The 14,522-nt window shown below is 37.2% G+C and overlaps 1 protein-coding gene across 3 annotated transcripts in view; it reads right to left on the bottom strand.

The window, feature by feature from the left end:
- ralgps1 (Ral GEF with PH domain and SH3 binding motif 1) overlaps positions 1 to 14,522 on the bottom strand; it is a 155,067-nt gene that overhangs the window by 44,342 nt on the left and 96,203 nt on the right. The gene's annotated exons all lie outside the window — the stretch shown is intronic.

The raw sequence follows: 14,522 nt of genomic DNA, 5'->3' as shown, positions 1-14,522 counted from the left end.
GCCCATACTATTCGAAAGATTATGGTTTAAAATGGAGATTACTCCAGATTTAAGATCCACTATTTCTGTTTTTATGCTCCTATTACTAAGGGCTCTCTTTAGTGTTTCGAAAGCCCTTTTCATGGCCTCTTTCAAACACATTTGACTTGTGTGCAGATGCATTTCTGTCACTGAAGTTAGCCTTTTTATTAGCCATCATAGTTCAACAGGTGCCCGCAAGTCGGCTTCATCCGTTTTAACTGTGAGGGCTGTGAATTACTCTAGTTCTGAGGATCTAGATGTAATTAATGTTTATACATAAAACACAAATGAGCTCCACACAAAATTAAAACTATTTTAAATGGAGACTATTCACTACTCGGTTTAGTGACAAACATTTATTTCCAAACTGCCCAGTGGCTTCAGTTCTGGAATTTTTACAAAATCGGTTTTCATCCGGTTTATATCCATTTACTACCAGAGTATAGGCTGCGGCTATCTCTGTGTCTATGCTCCTATTTCTAAGGGTTCTATCTGTAGTGCTTCGAAAGCCCTTCTCATGGCCTCTTTCGAACACATTTGACTCATGTACAGATACATTTCTGTCACTGAAGTTAGCCTTTTTTATTAGCCATCATGGTTCAACGGGTGCCCGCGAGTCGGCTTCACCCGTTTTAACTGAGGGCTGTGAATTACTCTAGTTCTGAGGATCTAGATGTAATTAATGTTTATACAGAAAAACACAAATGAGCTCCAGATGAAATTAAGGCTATTTTAAATGGAGGCTATTCACTACTCGGGGTAGTGACAAACATTTACTTCCAAACTGCCCATTGGCTTCAGTTCTGGAATTTTTACAATACCGTTTTTTCATCCGGTTTATATCCATTTACTACCAGAGTATAGGCTGCGGCTATCTCTGTTTTTATGCTCTTATTACTAAGGGCTCTATCTGTAGTTGTTTCAAAAGCCCTTCTCATGGCCTCTTTCGAACACATTGATTCATGTACAGATAAAGTTCTGTCACTGAAGTTAGCCTTTTTATTAGCCATCACTTCTCTGAGGAGAGTGAGTGACTTCTTATTCATGCCTGGAGTTCGCTTCAGACGAATTAAGGCTATTTTAACTACCTGGTGTAGTGACGACATATTTAGTTCCAAACTGCCCAGTGGCTTCAGTTCTGGAATTTTTACAATACCGGTTTTTTATCCGGTTTATACCCAGAGTATATGCTGAGGCTATCTCTGGTTTCACACTCGTATCCCTGAGGGCTCTATGGGTAGTAGCATCACTTCTCTGAGGAGAGTGAGTGACTAACAAGCTTATCGCTGCTTCTTCATGCCTGGAGTTTCGCTCCAGGCGACATTTAAGGCTGTTTTAAATGGAGATTATTCTCTACTCTGTGTAGTGACAAACATTTACTTCCAAACTGCCCACTGGCTTCAGTTCTGGAATTTTTACAATACCGGGTTTTCATCCGGTTTATATCCATTTACTATCGGAGTATATGCTGCGGCTATCTCTGCCTTCACGCCTTATTGCGTGGTACATTTAGGATGAGGCCTCCTGCTCAAATCAGAGTTCCAGTATGGGACCTGGCAGTAGTTCTGAAAGGGGTTCTTTATGGCACCTTTCGAACCCATTAACTTGTGTACAGTTAAGTTTCTGTCACTGGAGTTAGCCTTTTTATTTGCCATCACTTCTCCGAGGAGAGTGGGCAACTTCCAAGCTTATCAGCTTCTTCTCTACCCTGGAGTTTGCTTCAGGACATATTAAGGCTATTTGCACCCAAGACCGGGTTATGTTCCCAAGGTTCCTAGCAATGTGGCTAGAACATTGGTCTTTCAGGCTTTTCATCCTCCTCCTCAAGAGTCGGCGGATCAACAGAGGCTACATCTTCTATGCCCTGAGGGGTTTTTAGAGGTTTACATTAATAGATCTTCCACCTTAGAAGATCCGACCAACCTTTGGTCTGTGTTTGGTTCTCCAAGAGAGAACATTCTTCCTCTAAACAAACAATCAATAATTGATTGTGGAGGCTATTTTTATAGCGTATGAGGTGCACATTATGTTTTCACCTCTGCGAAAATTAGGGCACACTCGACTAGGAGTATGGCGTCTTATCTGGCCCCTTTGTCAGGGACCTCCATGCTTTGTGGTGTGGCAGGATAATCTCCCCCACACATTTTTATGAGGTATAATGTTTTTAGACCTCCCTTTTCTACCGGGATCTCAGGTCTTTATGTCTTAAGTTGTGCGTAGACACCTTCACACTTACAGACAGTCACAATTAATTATGGCGTAGTGGGTATCTCGTTCCCCATAATGTCATTACATGACACAGCGTCAAGTATCCCTTGAAAGGGAACGTCAGGTTACGACTGTAACCGTGGTTCCCTGAGATAGGGAACGAGACGCTGTGTCCCTTTGCCATAACTCCTTGTGCCTGTAGCATTCGCTTCAATTTTAACAGAAGCTGTTTGACCTATATTATTTCCGCCTATTTATAGCCTCGCGTTGCCACGTCACTCTTGACGTCATCCGCCGGCGTCTATATATAGACCTAGTTGACACAATATTCACGCGCGTCACGCTGCATAGCGTTCCCCATAATGTCATTACATGACACAGCGTCTCGTTCCCTATCTCAGGGAACCACGGTTACAGTCGTAACCTGACGTTTTTTCCCAAGACAAACACTCTGATAAAGCATAGATGCTTGGAAAATGTAACTAAAATACTTAAGTATTATACACCTCTGGTCGGGAGATGTTGTCAGATAGCTTAGTAAAATATTTTTTAACATAAGTGTTCAAAACTTCACAAACATAAAACTCGTTTTCAAACTAACAATTTCCAGAATGTTAACATGCTTATTTGCTAAAATATAGTTGTTCTTTTGCAGCGACGTCCACCATCGTTGTCGAAAACTTTGACTAGCTCGCTGGGCTCGCAAGGTGTTAATTTCATCTCCCACTTCGTTTTAAGCCTGCATCGGTCCTAACTACATTGTTAGAGTTGATTCTAAGGGGAAAATAGCACTCCGTCTTGCTCCCTAAAGTAATGGGACGCCCTACCCCTACACGTGCACGTGCAAAAGAAAGGGTAGTGCAAAAGTGTAGGGGAAGGCGAGGTATTGGGACGAGCCCTAAATTACCTTAGAATGAGTCGCTTTTATCTACATACACCGCAAGTCCCCTTAAATGGAAGTCACCATTTCGCCCTGCCATGTTTCTACAGTAGCCCTAAACACACAAACTGTTCAGATGACATTTTGAACCTTTAAAAAACTAATTTGTGTCATGCCTATAATCACTCACTAAAGGTTGTATGTTACAGTGACTCTACCTTTACCTGTGGAAAAATCACTGTAAAGCGTATGATGACTTTACAATCCTAACTGCAGGGTGTTTGTATTGCCAAGCAATAGCAACATGCCGCATGAATACACAAAGTGCTGTGATATGTACACTGTACGGAAACTCTGAATGTTGATTCAGACAAGTTCATCCATACACACGTCAGGGGAGGGGCAATTTGCATCTTCAATTCACCTAACCTGCATGTTTTTGGCCTGGGGAAGGAAACAGAAGTCTCCGGGGTAACACCTGGCATGTAAAATACAACAAAATTTCTACAATTCGATAGTTAACATAAACATTACTGTTGGGACCCATAAGCTCTGAATACCTTTTATAAAAGTCATAATTTTTCAGAGAAAACCGTGGGTCTGTTGTTCCTATCAACTGCAAATTTACGAGCCTCAAGAAACCCTGAGATGTCATAACAATTTTACAATAATGTCTACTAGGCCAAGTTTTTGATCCTTCCCAAAGGAAGTTACAGAGACATTACGAGGGAGACAATTTTATTACTAAGACTACCAAACTATGCAGGCAAAACAGATTTAAGTTCAGATCATTCATATTTTTTAGCTAAGTGCCTGAGCCATTTTTGTCGACAGGAGAGTGTGAGGGATCCGGTTAAAATAACTGGAAATCGCACCAGGACCATGCTGCTCAAGTCGAAAATATGTTATGCACAGCGGGACAATAAAACTTAGGATATAAGAAAAAGAAAATTAATGATGGTGAAACAGAAGCTTTTTATGTAGGGACTGGGACATAGTTAAGTTCCTTCATGTAAAAGCATTTATGTAGAAGACAATAATTAATGTTGAGAGAAAGCCATAAGTAATATGTCTTTATAATGCTATTAATGCTGGGGTAATTCAAATGGTCAATGATCCATTCATTTCCTTTATGTACAGTGCATCTTTATAAAAACAACCTGAATGACCAAGTTACAGTAAGTGCAGTGTTTTGCAAAATACAATAAATCCTGTATCATAAACCTGATAAATCACTCAATAACGGCAGCTGTTTCCTTACGAAAACAAATACATCATCATAATACAAACACCGGTACCCACAGGAACAAGCTCACTTTCTATTCACTTGATATGCCAGGCGGCCAGGTGCAGAATCAACAGCCGGATCTAATTTTTCAACCAAAGCGAACATGTGTAGGCCCCCACCAGTGACACCATGGAAAATGACTTGAGGTTGAGCTACTGTTACATGCGCGAACGTGCTGATGTCAAGACGTGAGCTGTTATTCACAGGTGAGGCAGGCAGCTGTGAGTCAGCTCAAAATGAAGTTGTGGAGACATTAAACTGCATGCACAGAAGTATCAGGGGGTCAAAATGTCTATTTAAAAGAAACTGTCAGAATCGATTTCTCAGCTGCATGGTTGGTTACCTCTAACAGGAAGCACAGGACGAGGCTGCGCAACTGTAACAGGAGACGATTGCTAAGGTATGTTTCTGCAATCAAACTCATGAGCTAATGGAAAAATGTATTTATCTGCCTGGGAGAAAGAAATGAGAAATAAGTGAGTCATTATATAATTAGGGATACATGTCACGTCCATGCACTCTATTATATATTTTACACATTTTTCATTAACGTTTCACTTCAAGCAATGATCACTTTTATAATAGGGGACATTTCTAATTCATTTAATCCAACATATACCCATCTTTTATCTTGCAAAAATTGAATATTTTTATACTGGAATATGCTGGTTTTGTGCTGTCTGATTAGGTAAATGTGAGGTTTTCCTTTTCAGATTTGCTCTGAAATGCTTGTTTCTGTATATATATTTTTTATAAATATTTGTCAAAAATAATCATTACATTGTGAGAAAAGTGTTTTAAAAAATACTGTGCTCATGCATCTACATTAAATAATCAATTTTGTGTATAACTCAGCAATGTCAACATCACGTGATGTAATTCCTTTTTTTCGAGGGATATTTGAAGTCATAACTTTAATATATTTTCTATATTGTTGTCTGCACATTGAGTAGATGAATTGATAGTCAACTGTGTTACCAACATGTTCTGGTGAACTTGCGTAACATTATTTTTTTTAATGTGTAAAGAAAGATTTTAAAAACATAAGTTAATCAAGGTCAGCTATTAACTAATCCAAGGCAAGCAGTTTGCACAAGGCCCTACAATGGCCGAAATGTCAACTGTGTTACAGTTGACGGGTAACACAGTTGACAGGTAACACAGTTGATATTTAGGCCATTGTAGGGCCTTGTGCAAACTGTTGGCCTTGGATTAGTTAATAGCTGATCTTGATTAACTTATGTTTTTGTATTCTTTCTCTACACATTCAAAAAATAACGTTACGCAAGTTCACCAGAACATTCTGGTAACACAGTTGACAAGGATTAACATGTTTGACAATGCTGACAATTCAGTTTAATTGTAAACGTTACTTTTAAAAGTAATGCATTACAATATTAAGTTGCTCCCAAAAAAAGTAACTAATTGCGTTACTTAGTTAATTTTCATGGAAAGTAATGCTTATGTTACTTTTTAGTTACTTTTGCGTTACTTTTTCTTGACTGAGGCTTGATTTCTTTCAGGCATTGCGGATGTTTTTATATGACTGAAAAGTTCTGCATTCAGAAATTGCATATTTTATCACAAAAATGTCGAGCTCTGGCCCGCCATCTCAGTTTCTGACTCAAACTGTTCCCACACAGGAGAGGAGCAAAAGAGCGCATAATGTGACTACGTTCAGTTTAATTCAGTACATATTTTTTATCTAATTAATTGGGAAAAGATTAATCGCGATTAATCGCATACAAAATAAAAGTGATTTTTTTCGGCATAATATATGTGCATGTACTGTGTCTAATTATTATGTATATTTAACCACACACACATTCATATATTCATTTCAGAATTGTTTTATATAAAAAAAAATTTAATTTATATTTAATATAGAATATATAAAAATATAAATAAATATATATAAACATGTAAATGTTTTTTAAATACATACATGAATGTGTGTGTATTTATTTATACATAATAATTACACACAGCACATACTCATATATTATGCCAAAATTCACTTTTATTTTGTATGCGATTAATCGCGATTAATCTTTGCCCAGCACTACTAATTAATTAAACTAAAAAAGAAACTTTAAAAAAAAAAGTATATATAATATATATGTGCGTACATTTAAAAAGTAATGTGTTACTTTACTCGTTACTTCAGAAAAGTAATATTATTACGTAATGCACGTTACATGTAATGCGTTACCCCAAACACTGGTTACATACATTTGTTGCATAAAAAGAAAGTTTTCATCGTAAAGAAAGTTTTCTCTTAACCTTTTAATGTGTCCTGTCAACAGTGTTATTCTTGTCAACTGTGTTACTTTGTCTGTCAGCTGTGTTATGTGTGGTTTTCATGTCATAAATCTTTTTAATGTGAACTAAACCATCAGAAAAACAGATGGGGATTTCTCTGGAGATGGAAATCTTGGGTAAGGATTGTGAATAATACTAAATTCAGCATCTATGTTGAAGAAAAGTTTCATTCTTTATGATAGCATCCGAACAACGGCCATTAAATTCATATTTAAAAATCATATACATTTTCTTTAACATATTTAAAAAGTCATTAGTGCTTAAGCTTTCCAAAAAATTAATTTAGCACATTAAGAGTGTATATTATTCAACCACCTATTTATTGATCAAAAAATAATACAGATTTCCAGACCTTTTTGCTGACATGAAATGTACCCCTAAATATACAATGACTGGAGTATGTTTTTCCTTTTTATAAATGTCAAGTATTTTTCTACTGCCTAAAGTTTGTACTAAAATGCCTTTGTATCTGCCGTAGGCTAAAAATAAACATAAATGACTTGATGCTTAGACCCGTACAATAGTTGGTAGAAATCATTGTAAGAAAGTATGACTAAATGAAAAAATTGAATCAAACGAATCTTAAAATGTGTCATGAATATAATGTATCTATCACATCTGGTCTATCAGCTGATCATATGGCATATCTGGCATATCTAAGCAATTCCCCTTGACTTATAATACACAGTAATACTGAAACATGCAGAGTAATCTGGCGATTCTTGATTTGTATTAGCATGCCAAAAATGTGACTGAATACTGTAGAAGCTTATGAAACAATGTGATATAAAACTCCATGTTAAATCCAAGCTCATACTCTAAATATGAGCATCAAAGTTTGATTTCAATCATTAATATCACTCTAATTTCAACATTTGACATACTGACTTTACAAGGTAACTAGTTAGGGTAATTTTCCTGCATTTAAAACAAACCTCTTTTCAAGGAAGTGTTGTCAGTTATATCAGAGTGGAGTGGATGAGTAATCTGAGGCTCTGGGGGTGAAGAGGTCACCTGAGGTCAACGTGAGCACATCCATCATCGATGAAGACAGGAGAACACTTCAGCCTTGTTCTGACTTATGTTTACCCACCCAGCTAAATCCATGCGGTGGACCTGCTAAAGAGGTTTGTGTGTTTTTGGACTATTCATATGCGTAATGTGACTGCAAAAGAAATCCACACAATTCTTGTCAACCTCCACTCGATAAAACTTCAGTGAAATCAGTAGACAAATAGCTTAAATAGAAACAGGTTACTCAATCCCACATAATTCCTGATTCTTGCAGCTGGGATGATGTCACAGATCATTTTCTTGGTACGGTCGACCTCCGCTATAATTAGACTTTCACCCAGTAAAGCCCTTTTTATCATCAATGAGAAACACTCACGCTCAGGAACAAAACCTTTGTGCCATAAAACACTGAATCACTGTATTGGCGCCTTCCGAGCGTTTGCGACCTAAATAACATCAAAACTTTCACAACAATGCCGTGAACTGTTGCCTCTTGCAAGCTGTTCTAAGGAATTGTCCATGACCTCAGATGTTCACTTTTTCCATGGCTGGAAAACTTGAGCGCATGAATCTTCACGCACGATAACAGCACATCATTCAGGATTAAAAGTTATCACATTTCGTATCTCATATCTTTCATACCACAAACCTTTTAAACAAATGATGTGATTTGACAATTAAATCAACACTTTGGAATGCGTATTTAAGGAACAAATATTGTGACATTGACCATGTTAAGACAAGTGCAAAGGGTCAGATTTCCAAGCTTTCAGAACACAAAAAGCTGGAACACATGGTTTATAAGGATTTGCACAACTTGAGGAATCCATGCCAGTTTAAGTGCATGATGCTATTAAATCAGAATAGGGTACAACAAAAAACTGTCACTTATGCTGGTATTCTAAATTTATTAAAAAACATTTTTTTATATTGTCACTATAGTGTTTATAGTGTTAGTGTTATTAGTGTCTCACATGTTGAGTACATCTACCATCAAAAAACAAATGATACCAGACTGCTTGTGAACAAGGTGCGCTACAATAACCCAGAACACAATCAGTAACTAATCTTCCGGATAAACTATCATCATTCCTGTTTCCTTTGAACTCATTGTCCACTGTCTGATTATCTGCAGTTTGCCCTCGACGTGCTTTCAAGTCACAGCAAAGAAAGGCAGATATCATTAAATGTTCTCATTGTGCAATTAAGTGGCTCAGGGCCCGTAACTGAGCCGAGTCCAGGCATATACAACAGAGCTTTGTTACCAAATACAAGTCTGCTTGCTAAACAAAAGTACTGGAACAAACAAAAAACAGATGGTAAGTAGAGAGAGGGAAGGAGGACGAAAAATAACAAAAGAGGTGAAACAAAACCGAAGAAGTAAATGTCAAATGTGATTGCTTTTGACATAAATGCTGTGATACAGAATTAAGATTAAGAAATAAACAGTGGCGGCCGGTGACTTATTTTTTTGAGGGCGCTCGATGCGAAGTTCGTCACAACATGTATTTAGCCCATCATGTGTGTGGTTCGTAATTTCAAAATATGTGTTCTGCGCATCGAGAGATTCTATGTGCATCACGTATCTTGTCAAAATAAGTTCCTGCTGCAGACGCGTCTAAAGAGTTTATGATAAAAGAGACGCTTGCGTTTGCCAGATACTCGCATAATCTCATGCGTAATCAGAGTTTAATGTTAAGGGAGTGTCTTCTGTATATTTTGTGAATGTGAGCATCTCTTTTATCATAAACGGTTTTGACGCGTGTGCAGCAGGCACTTATTTTGACAAAACACGTGATGCACATGGTTCACATGACGCAACAAACACATATTTTTTAAATGCAAGCAAAACACATGACACTCCGAACGCATATTTTGAATTAGCGCCCCTCGGATGAGCAGTCACGAGCCGCCACTGGAAACAAGCCAAATAAAAAAGCACATTTATATCACATTCATATCCTTTCTATGGTGGTGATTTAAATAAAACAAACATTTACAGTATTTCTTGATGTTGTTACATGTTTAGTGTAGTTTAAAAACATAGCATTGCAATTTACTTTAAACTTCCTAATTTTTGCTTTGTTTTCATTATTGTCCCCCATCTTTTATTAATTTTAAAGCTACGATCCATAATTTTTTTTACAGCGAACGGCTGGTTGGGACTACAACCCTCTACTTCCCGGTTGAATGACGTCAATAAAAACAGTTTTTGACTAAACTCCGCCCACAGGAATACGTCAGTTGGCAGCTTTGACTCAAACGCTCTGCTAAGCTAAGCTGCTGTCGAATCACAACACACTAAACAAACTACACAATCAGAACTTGTTACGTATTTCTGTAGGAAGGACTTCATAGAACAAGGAAGACATCAGCCTGTTATAGAACAGTGAGAACAGCGGTATACAGATAAATAAATTGTGTGAAAAATACCGCGTTTTTACACATGAAACATGAACCCGCTATATTGCGCACTGTAAATACAATCAAAGCTTCAAAAACACAGAAAGAACAGGACCTTTAAAAGTTGTCTGGTCTGAAGATGTCTGGTCTGAGTTCGCGGAAAATGTCAGTTTGATGCCATTTGACATTTACGTTGCATTTGTCAGAACCAAACATTTATTTAATCAGCAGATATAAAGAGTTCCGATGCAAATGCCGATAAATGGCAAGTTTGTCAAAAATGAGATAATGCTCTCGGCATGTGTTATACGTTCATCAAATACTTTTGCTTCAAATCAGCCTAATCCCGGCCTCAGGCCATTCAGAAATAAAAGTTTGTTGGCCGTTAAACACCACATGGACTTTTCAGCAAAATCCTCAAAGTGCACGTAAAACAAATGTGAAACAAATGGGAATCACGTCCAGACTTGGACCCAATTACCCAATTTAAAAGTTAAAGGGGCCATGGCATGAAAAAAAAAACTGACTTTTTCCATGTTTAAGTGCTATAATTGGGTCCCCAGTGCTTCTATCAACCTAGAAAATGTGAAAAAGATCAACCCAGTAACTTAGTTTTGGTATTCTCTACCATTCTCTACAAGCAGATGAAAAAATAGGTCATTGAAATTTGGCTCCCCCTGTGATGTCATAAGTGTCAGGGTTTGAGATGGGGAACAAGAGAACCCAAGTGCAGGCGATATCAGGGAGTGAACATAGAACATTTATTAACTGAGACATGAAAACAAAAGTCCACGAGGGGGCAAAACTACATTCAACATGAAATATAAAATACTAACCTGACATTACCGACTAGACTTAGATATAAAACTAAACTGAAATCAAACACGAACTCAACAAAGTACGTACAACACGTCGGTACACAAAGAACCAGCACAAGACAAGAGACAAGAGGAGATTAAATAAGGAAAACTTAACAAGATAACGAGGGCAACACAAGTGAATAGGATAAACTGATAATGAATAATTAACAGGGAGAACAACGGGGCGGAGACTAGGAACGAGACACCATAAACAAATATAAAACAAAACTCTTATGGCAGAGTCCTGACAATAAGCAGCTCTTATTATAATAATACCACCCCTTAATCTGCACTATTCAACCACAGCACACCATTTAGTGCAGAGAAAAGCACAATTGAGTTTTAATTGCAACAAACCACCATCCCTGTGATCAGTGTTTGAATTTCATCACCTCATTTGCATATTAAAGGACACACCCAAAACGACACATTTTTGCACAAACCTACAAAGTGGCAATTTAAACATGCTATAATAAATTATTTATATGGTGTTTGAGCTAAAACTTCACATATGTGCTCTGGGGACACCAAAGATTTATTTGACATCTTAAAAAAGTCTTGTGCCATTGCCCCTTTAAATAACAATAAAATGACTAAAGTGATTTTTTGTGAAAAAAGGCATTTCAATTAGCCTGACTAAAATCATCCTAAACATTAAATGCATGTGCAGGACAAAATTTTGCATAAGTGTTTAATAAATAAATAAACATCTGAAATGTAATAAACGCACAAAGACGACTATTAGCTGATGTTTGCATGTCTCTGCTGACAATGAATGAATCACTCACATCTGTTCAGGAAATTATGATGAGTTTATCATGAGATGTTTCACAGTGGGTAATCCTAAATTGAGAGGGATAATAGCCTCACATATTATTTTCACCCATCACATAATGATTTCTGCAGTCGAATGACTACATGCAGCAACAGACGCTTGTTTTCTTTAAGTGAGATGCCGGTTGGGATTTTTTTTATTAGAAATCACTTTGCCTTCCCTCACTCAGTGAAGGTCACTAACAACCCGAGATCCCTACTAAACGTCTGCGCTCTTGCTAACGGTTTCGACAAGTGTGAATGTGCTTTCTCTTAATTTACCCCACGTGGCCTAATTTTGTTTCCAAAAACACTGATTGATCGCCAGCACAATACACAGGAAAACATTTGCTAGCACAGCTGCACCTGTTTTGGATTAGCAATGGAAAGAGAAGCCCACAGTTACACACTGTTTCTGGATGAAATCCAAGCGCACACTCCTCGACAAAGAATCTGACACAGTTAACTGGGTCTATGACACAGATTAGAGCTCTATTCATGAACCACAATGCTGCCTAACCCTGTGAATCACACAAAACGGGGGGAGCTGCACATGGTGCTGTTTGTCTCACCGCAAGCATGTGGAAAACCTATGTTCACATTTAACGGCATTTCTGATCAAAGATCACTTTCAAGAGGTTGCACCTATAAAGTCCATGGTCTGATACCACTTTGTGTGTCTCTGATAATATACTGTTAATAAATGTAGCTATGGTAACTGCACTTTTATTACCTTATACTGAATATCACAACCAATATTTTCATATTGTCATTGTTGTAGTAGATTACAGACAGACAGACAGATATATATTAAAATAATTTGTCGCTCCCTAACACATCATTCAGCGTGTACGTGGCATAAAAGCTTCATAAATAATATTCCAAAACTCTCTTTCCATACAAAACTTTACTGCTTCCTGGCAAATCACAGAAAAAGTAGGGGTTTATTTCCAAGACATTCTGGATATCAGGCATAGCGTTCAATACTTTAAATTGTGTTCCAGGGGAGAATTTCTGCCAAGAAAAGCAAAAAAAATTACCAAGCACCAACAAAATAGCTCCAGAGAGGCCAGATGAATGAAATCCAATTAATTAAAGATCTCCTGTCCTTACAATCTATTCACATTATATTGAAAAAGTATTCATTTGTTAAAAAGTGCACATTAGCCACATTTATTTAGCTCTTTATTTCCACATAAACAATGTACTAAAGAATGTTCTTTTTTATTTTCTTGGCTGCACAATCATTTAAAAATCTGTTTTCAGTACTAAATCCTGTTTTATTGCACATTGTATTTTTATTGCACTTGGTTTTAAAAGTCATTTCTACTTAGATTTTTTAATCTTAACTATGTGTTGCTGTACACTGTAAAATATTCTGTAGAAATTACAGTATTACTGGGTATTACTGGCAACTAGCTGCCAGTAACTTACTGTAGATTTTACATTTATGTTATTTACTGGCAAAAGTTTGTTCAAAGTTAAATAAACATGAAACATTTTCAGTCTTTATCTTCTTCAGTACGTTACTGGCAACCAGCTGCATAATTACTTAATAAATGTATCTTAATAAATAAAGTTAAACCAACTTGTGCTAATTCAAATTTATTTTATAAGTTACAGCAACACCTCACATCAAGATACCATTTTAAAGTTGAATTGACTTGTAAAACCAAGTTGATTATACTTAAACATTTAAATGCAATTTTTTACAACCCTTGCGACATTTCTTCAACGTTTGAAGACTGGAAGTCTTTTCACGAGTTAAAAAGGCATCAGATCTTGATTGATCAGGGACAGACGATAGTGGGGCAGAACTGATCTCCAAAATGTCCCACTCTCAGCTGTTCTTCCTGAAAACCAGGTGAGCTTTGACCCTAACAAGAAACATTTTCTGTTTAACATCTGCTGAGAACACCTTGTGAGTCGGATGGACTCCACAGCGAAACATCTCACGGCTTGTAAATACCCATAAACCGATTTCCTGTTTGGGAAAATTAAGGATTTTACAGACCTATCATTGTATGCCAGAAATTTTATGAAGAGCAGGAGGAAATGCTTAATAAATAGATCTGAAGTGTAAAATGGTTACAGAACAGATTCTTCCTTTCATTCACGTTTAAACATCTAACACTTACAGCAGTACTATCAACCAGACCTTCCAGCTTAAACCAAAACAAGAGTATTAGGAAGATCAAGGACTGTTGTCCCCAAAACAAAATGGGATGTTACCAATAAAATAAACTGAATCCAGATCGACCCCACAAAAACAACCACGATAACGTGTTAATCAAAATAAACAAGTTGTTATGAGTCAAGGTATTACCAAACTACGAAAAGCACCAAGCAATCTTTTTTTTAGGAATAATAAAGACACACTGGCCAGGACTGTTATTATGACTTGATATAAACCAAATGTGTGTAAGTAACGCCATTATTCAATTTAACAGTCCCTCAGGGAATAGACACAATAAGTACTGCTCACCCCGTCTCTTTAACCTTCCTTTTGATCTTTATACCCCTCACTGCCTTGTTTCTAACCATTGAACACACACACAGTATATACGGCCAATTAGGACCTGATTGCTGTGACATCTCTAAACTCTAGACAACAGTTGCAGCCGGTAGCCAACTAGAAATAATCAGAGAGAAGGAGATGTGAACCGCAGGGGTTGTGAGTATGGGTGGGGGATAAGAAGCTCATGCCTCCAGA

The sequence above is a fragment of the Misgurnus anguillicaudatus genome, chromosome 5 (genome assembly GCF_027580225.2).
Source record: "Misgurnus anguillicaudatus chromosome 5, ASM2758022v2, whole genome shotgun sequence".
In the NCBI taxonomy this organism is placed as follows: Eukaryota; Metazoa; Chordata; class Actinopteri; order Cypriniformes; family Cobitidae; genus Misgurnus; species Misgurnus anguillicaudatus.
Note: the sequence above shows the minus strand (reverse complement) of the source record. Positions and strands in the feature narration are given on the sequence as shown.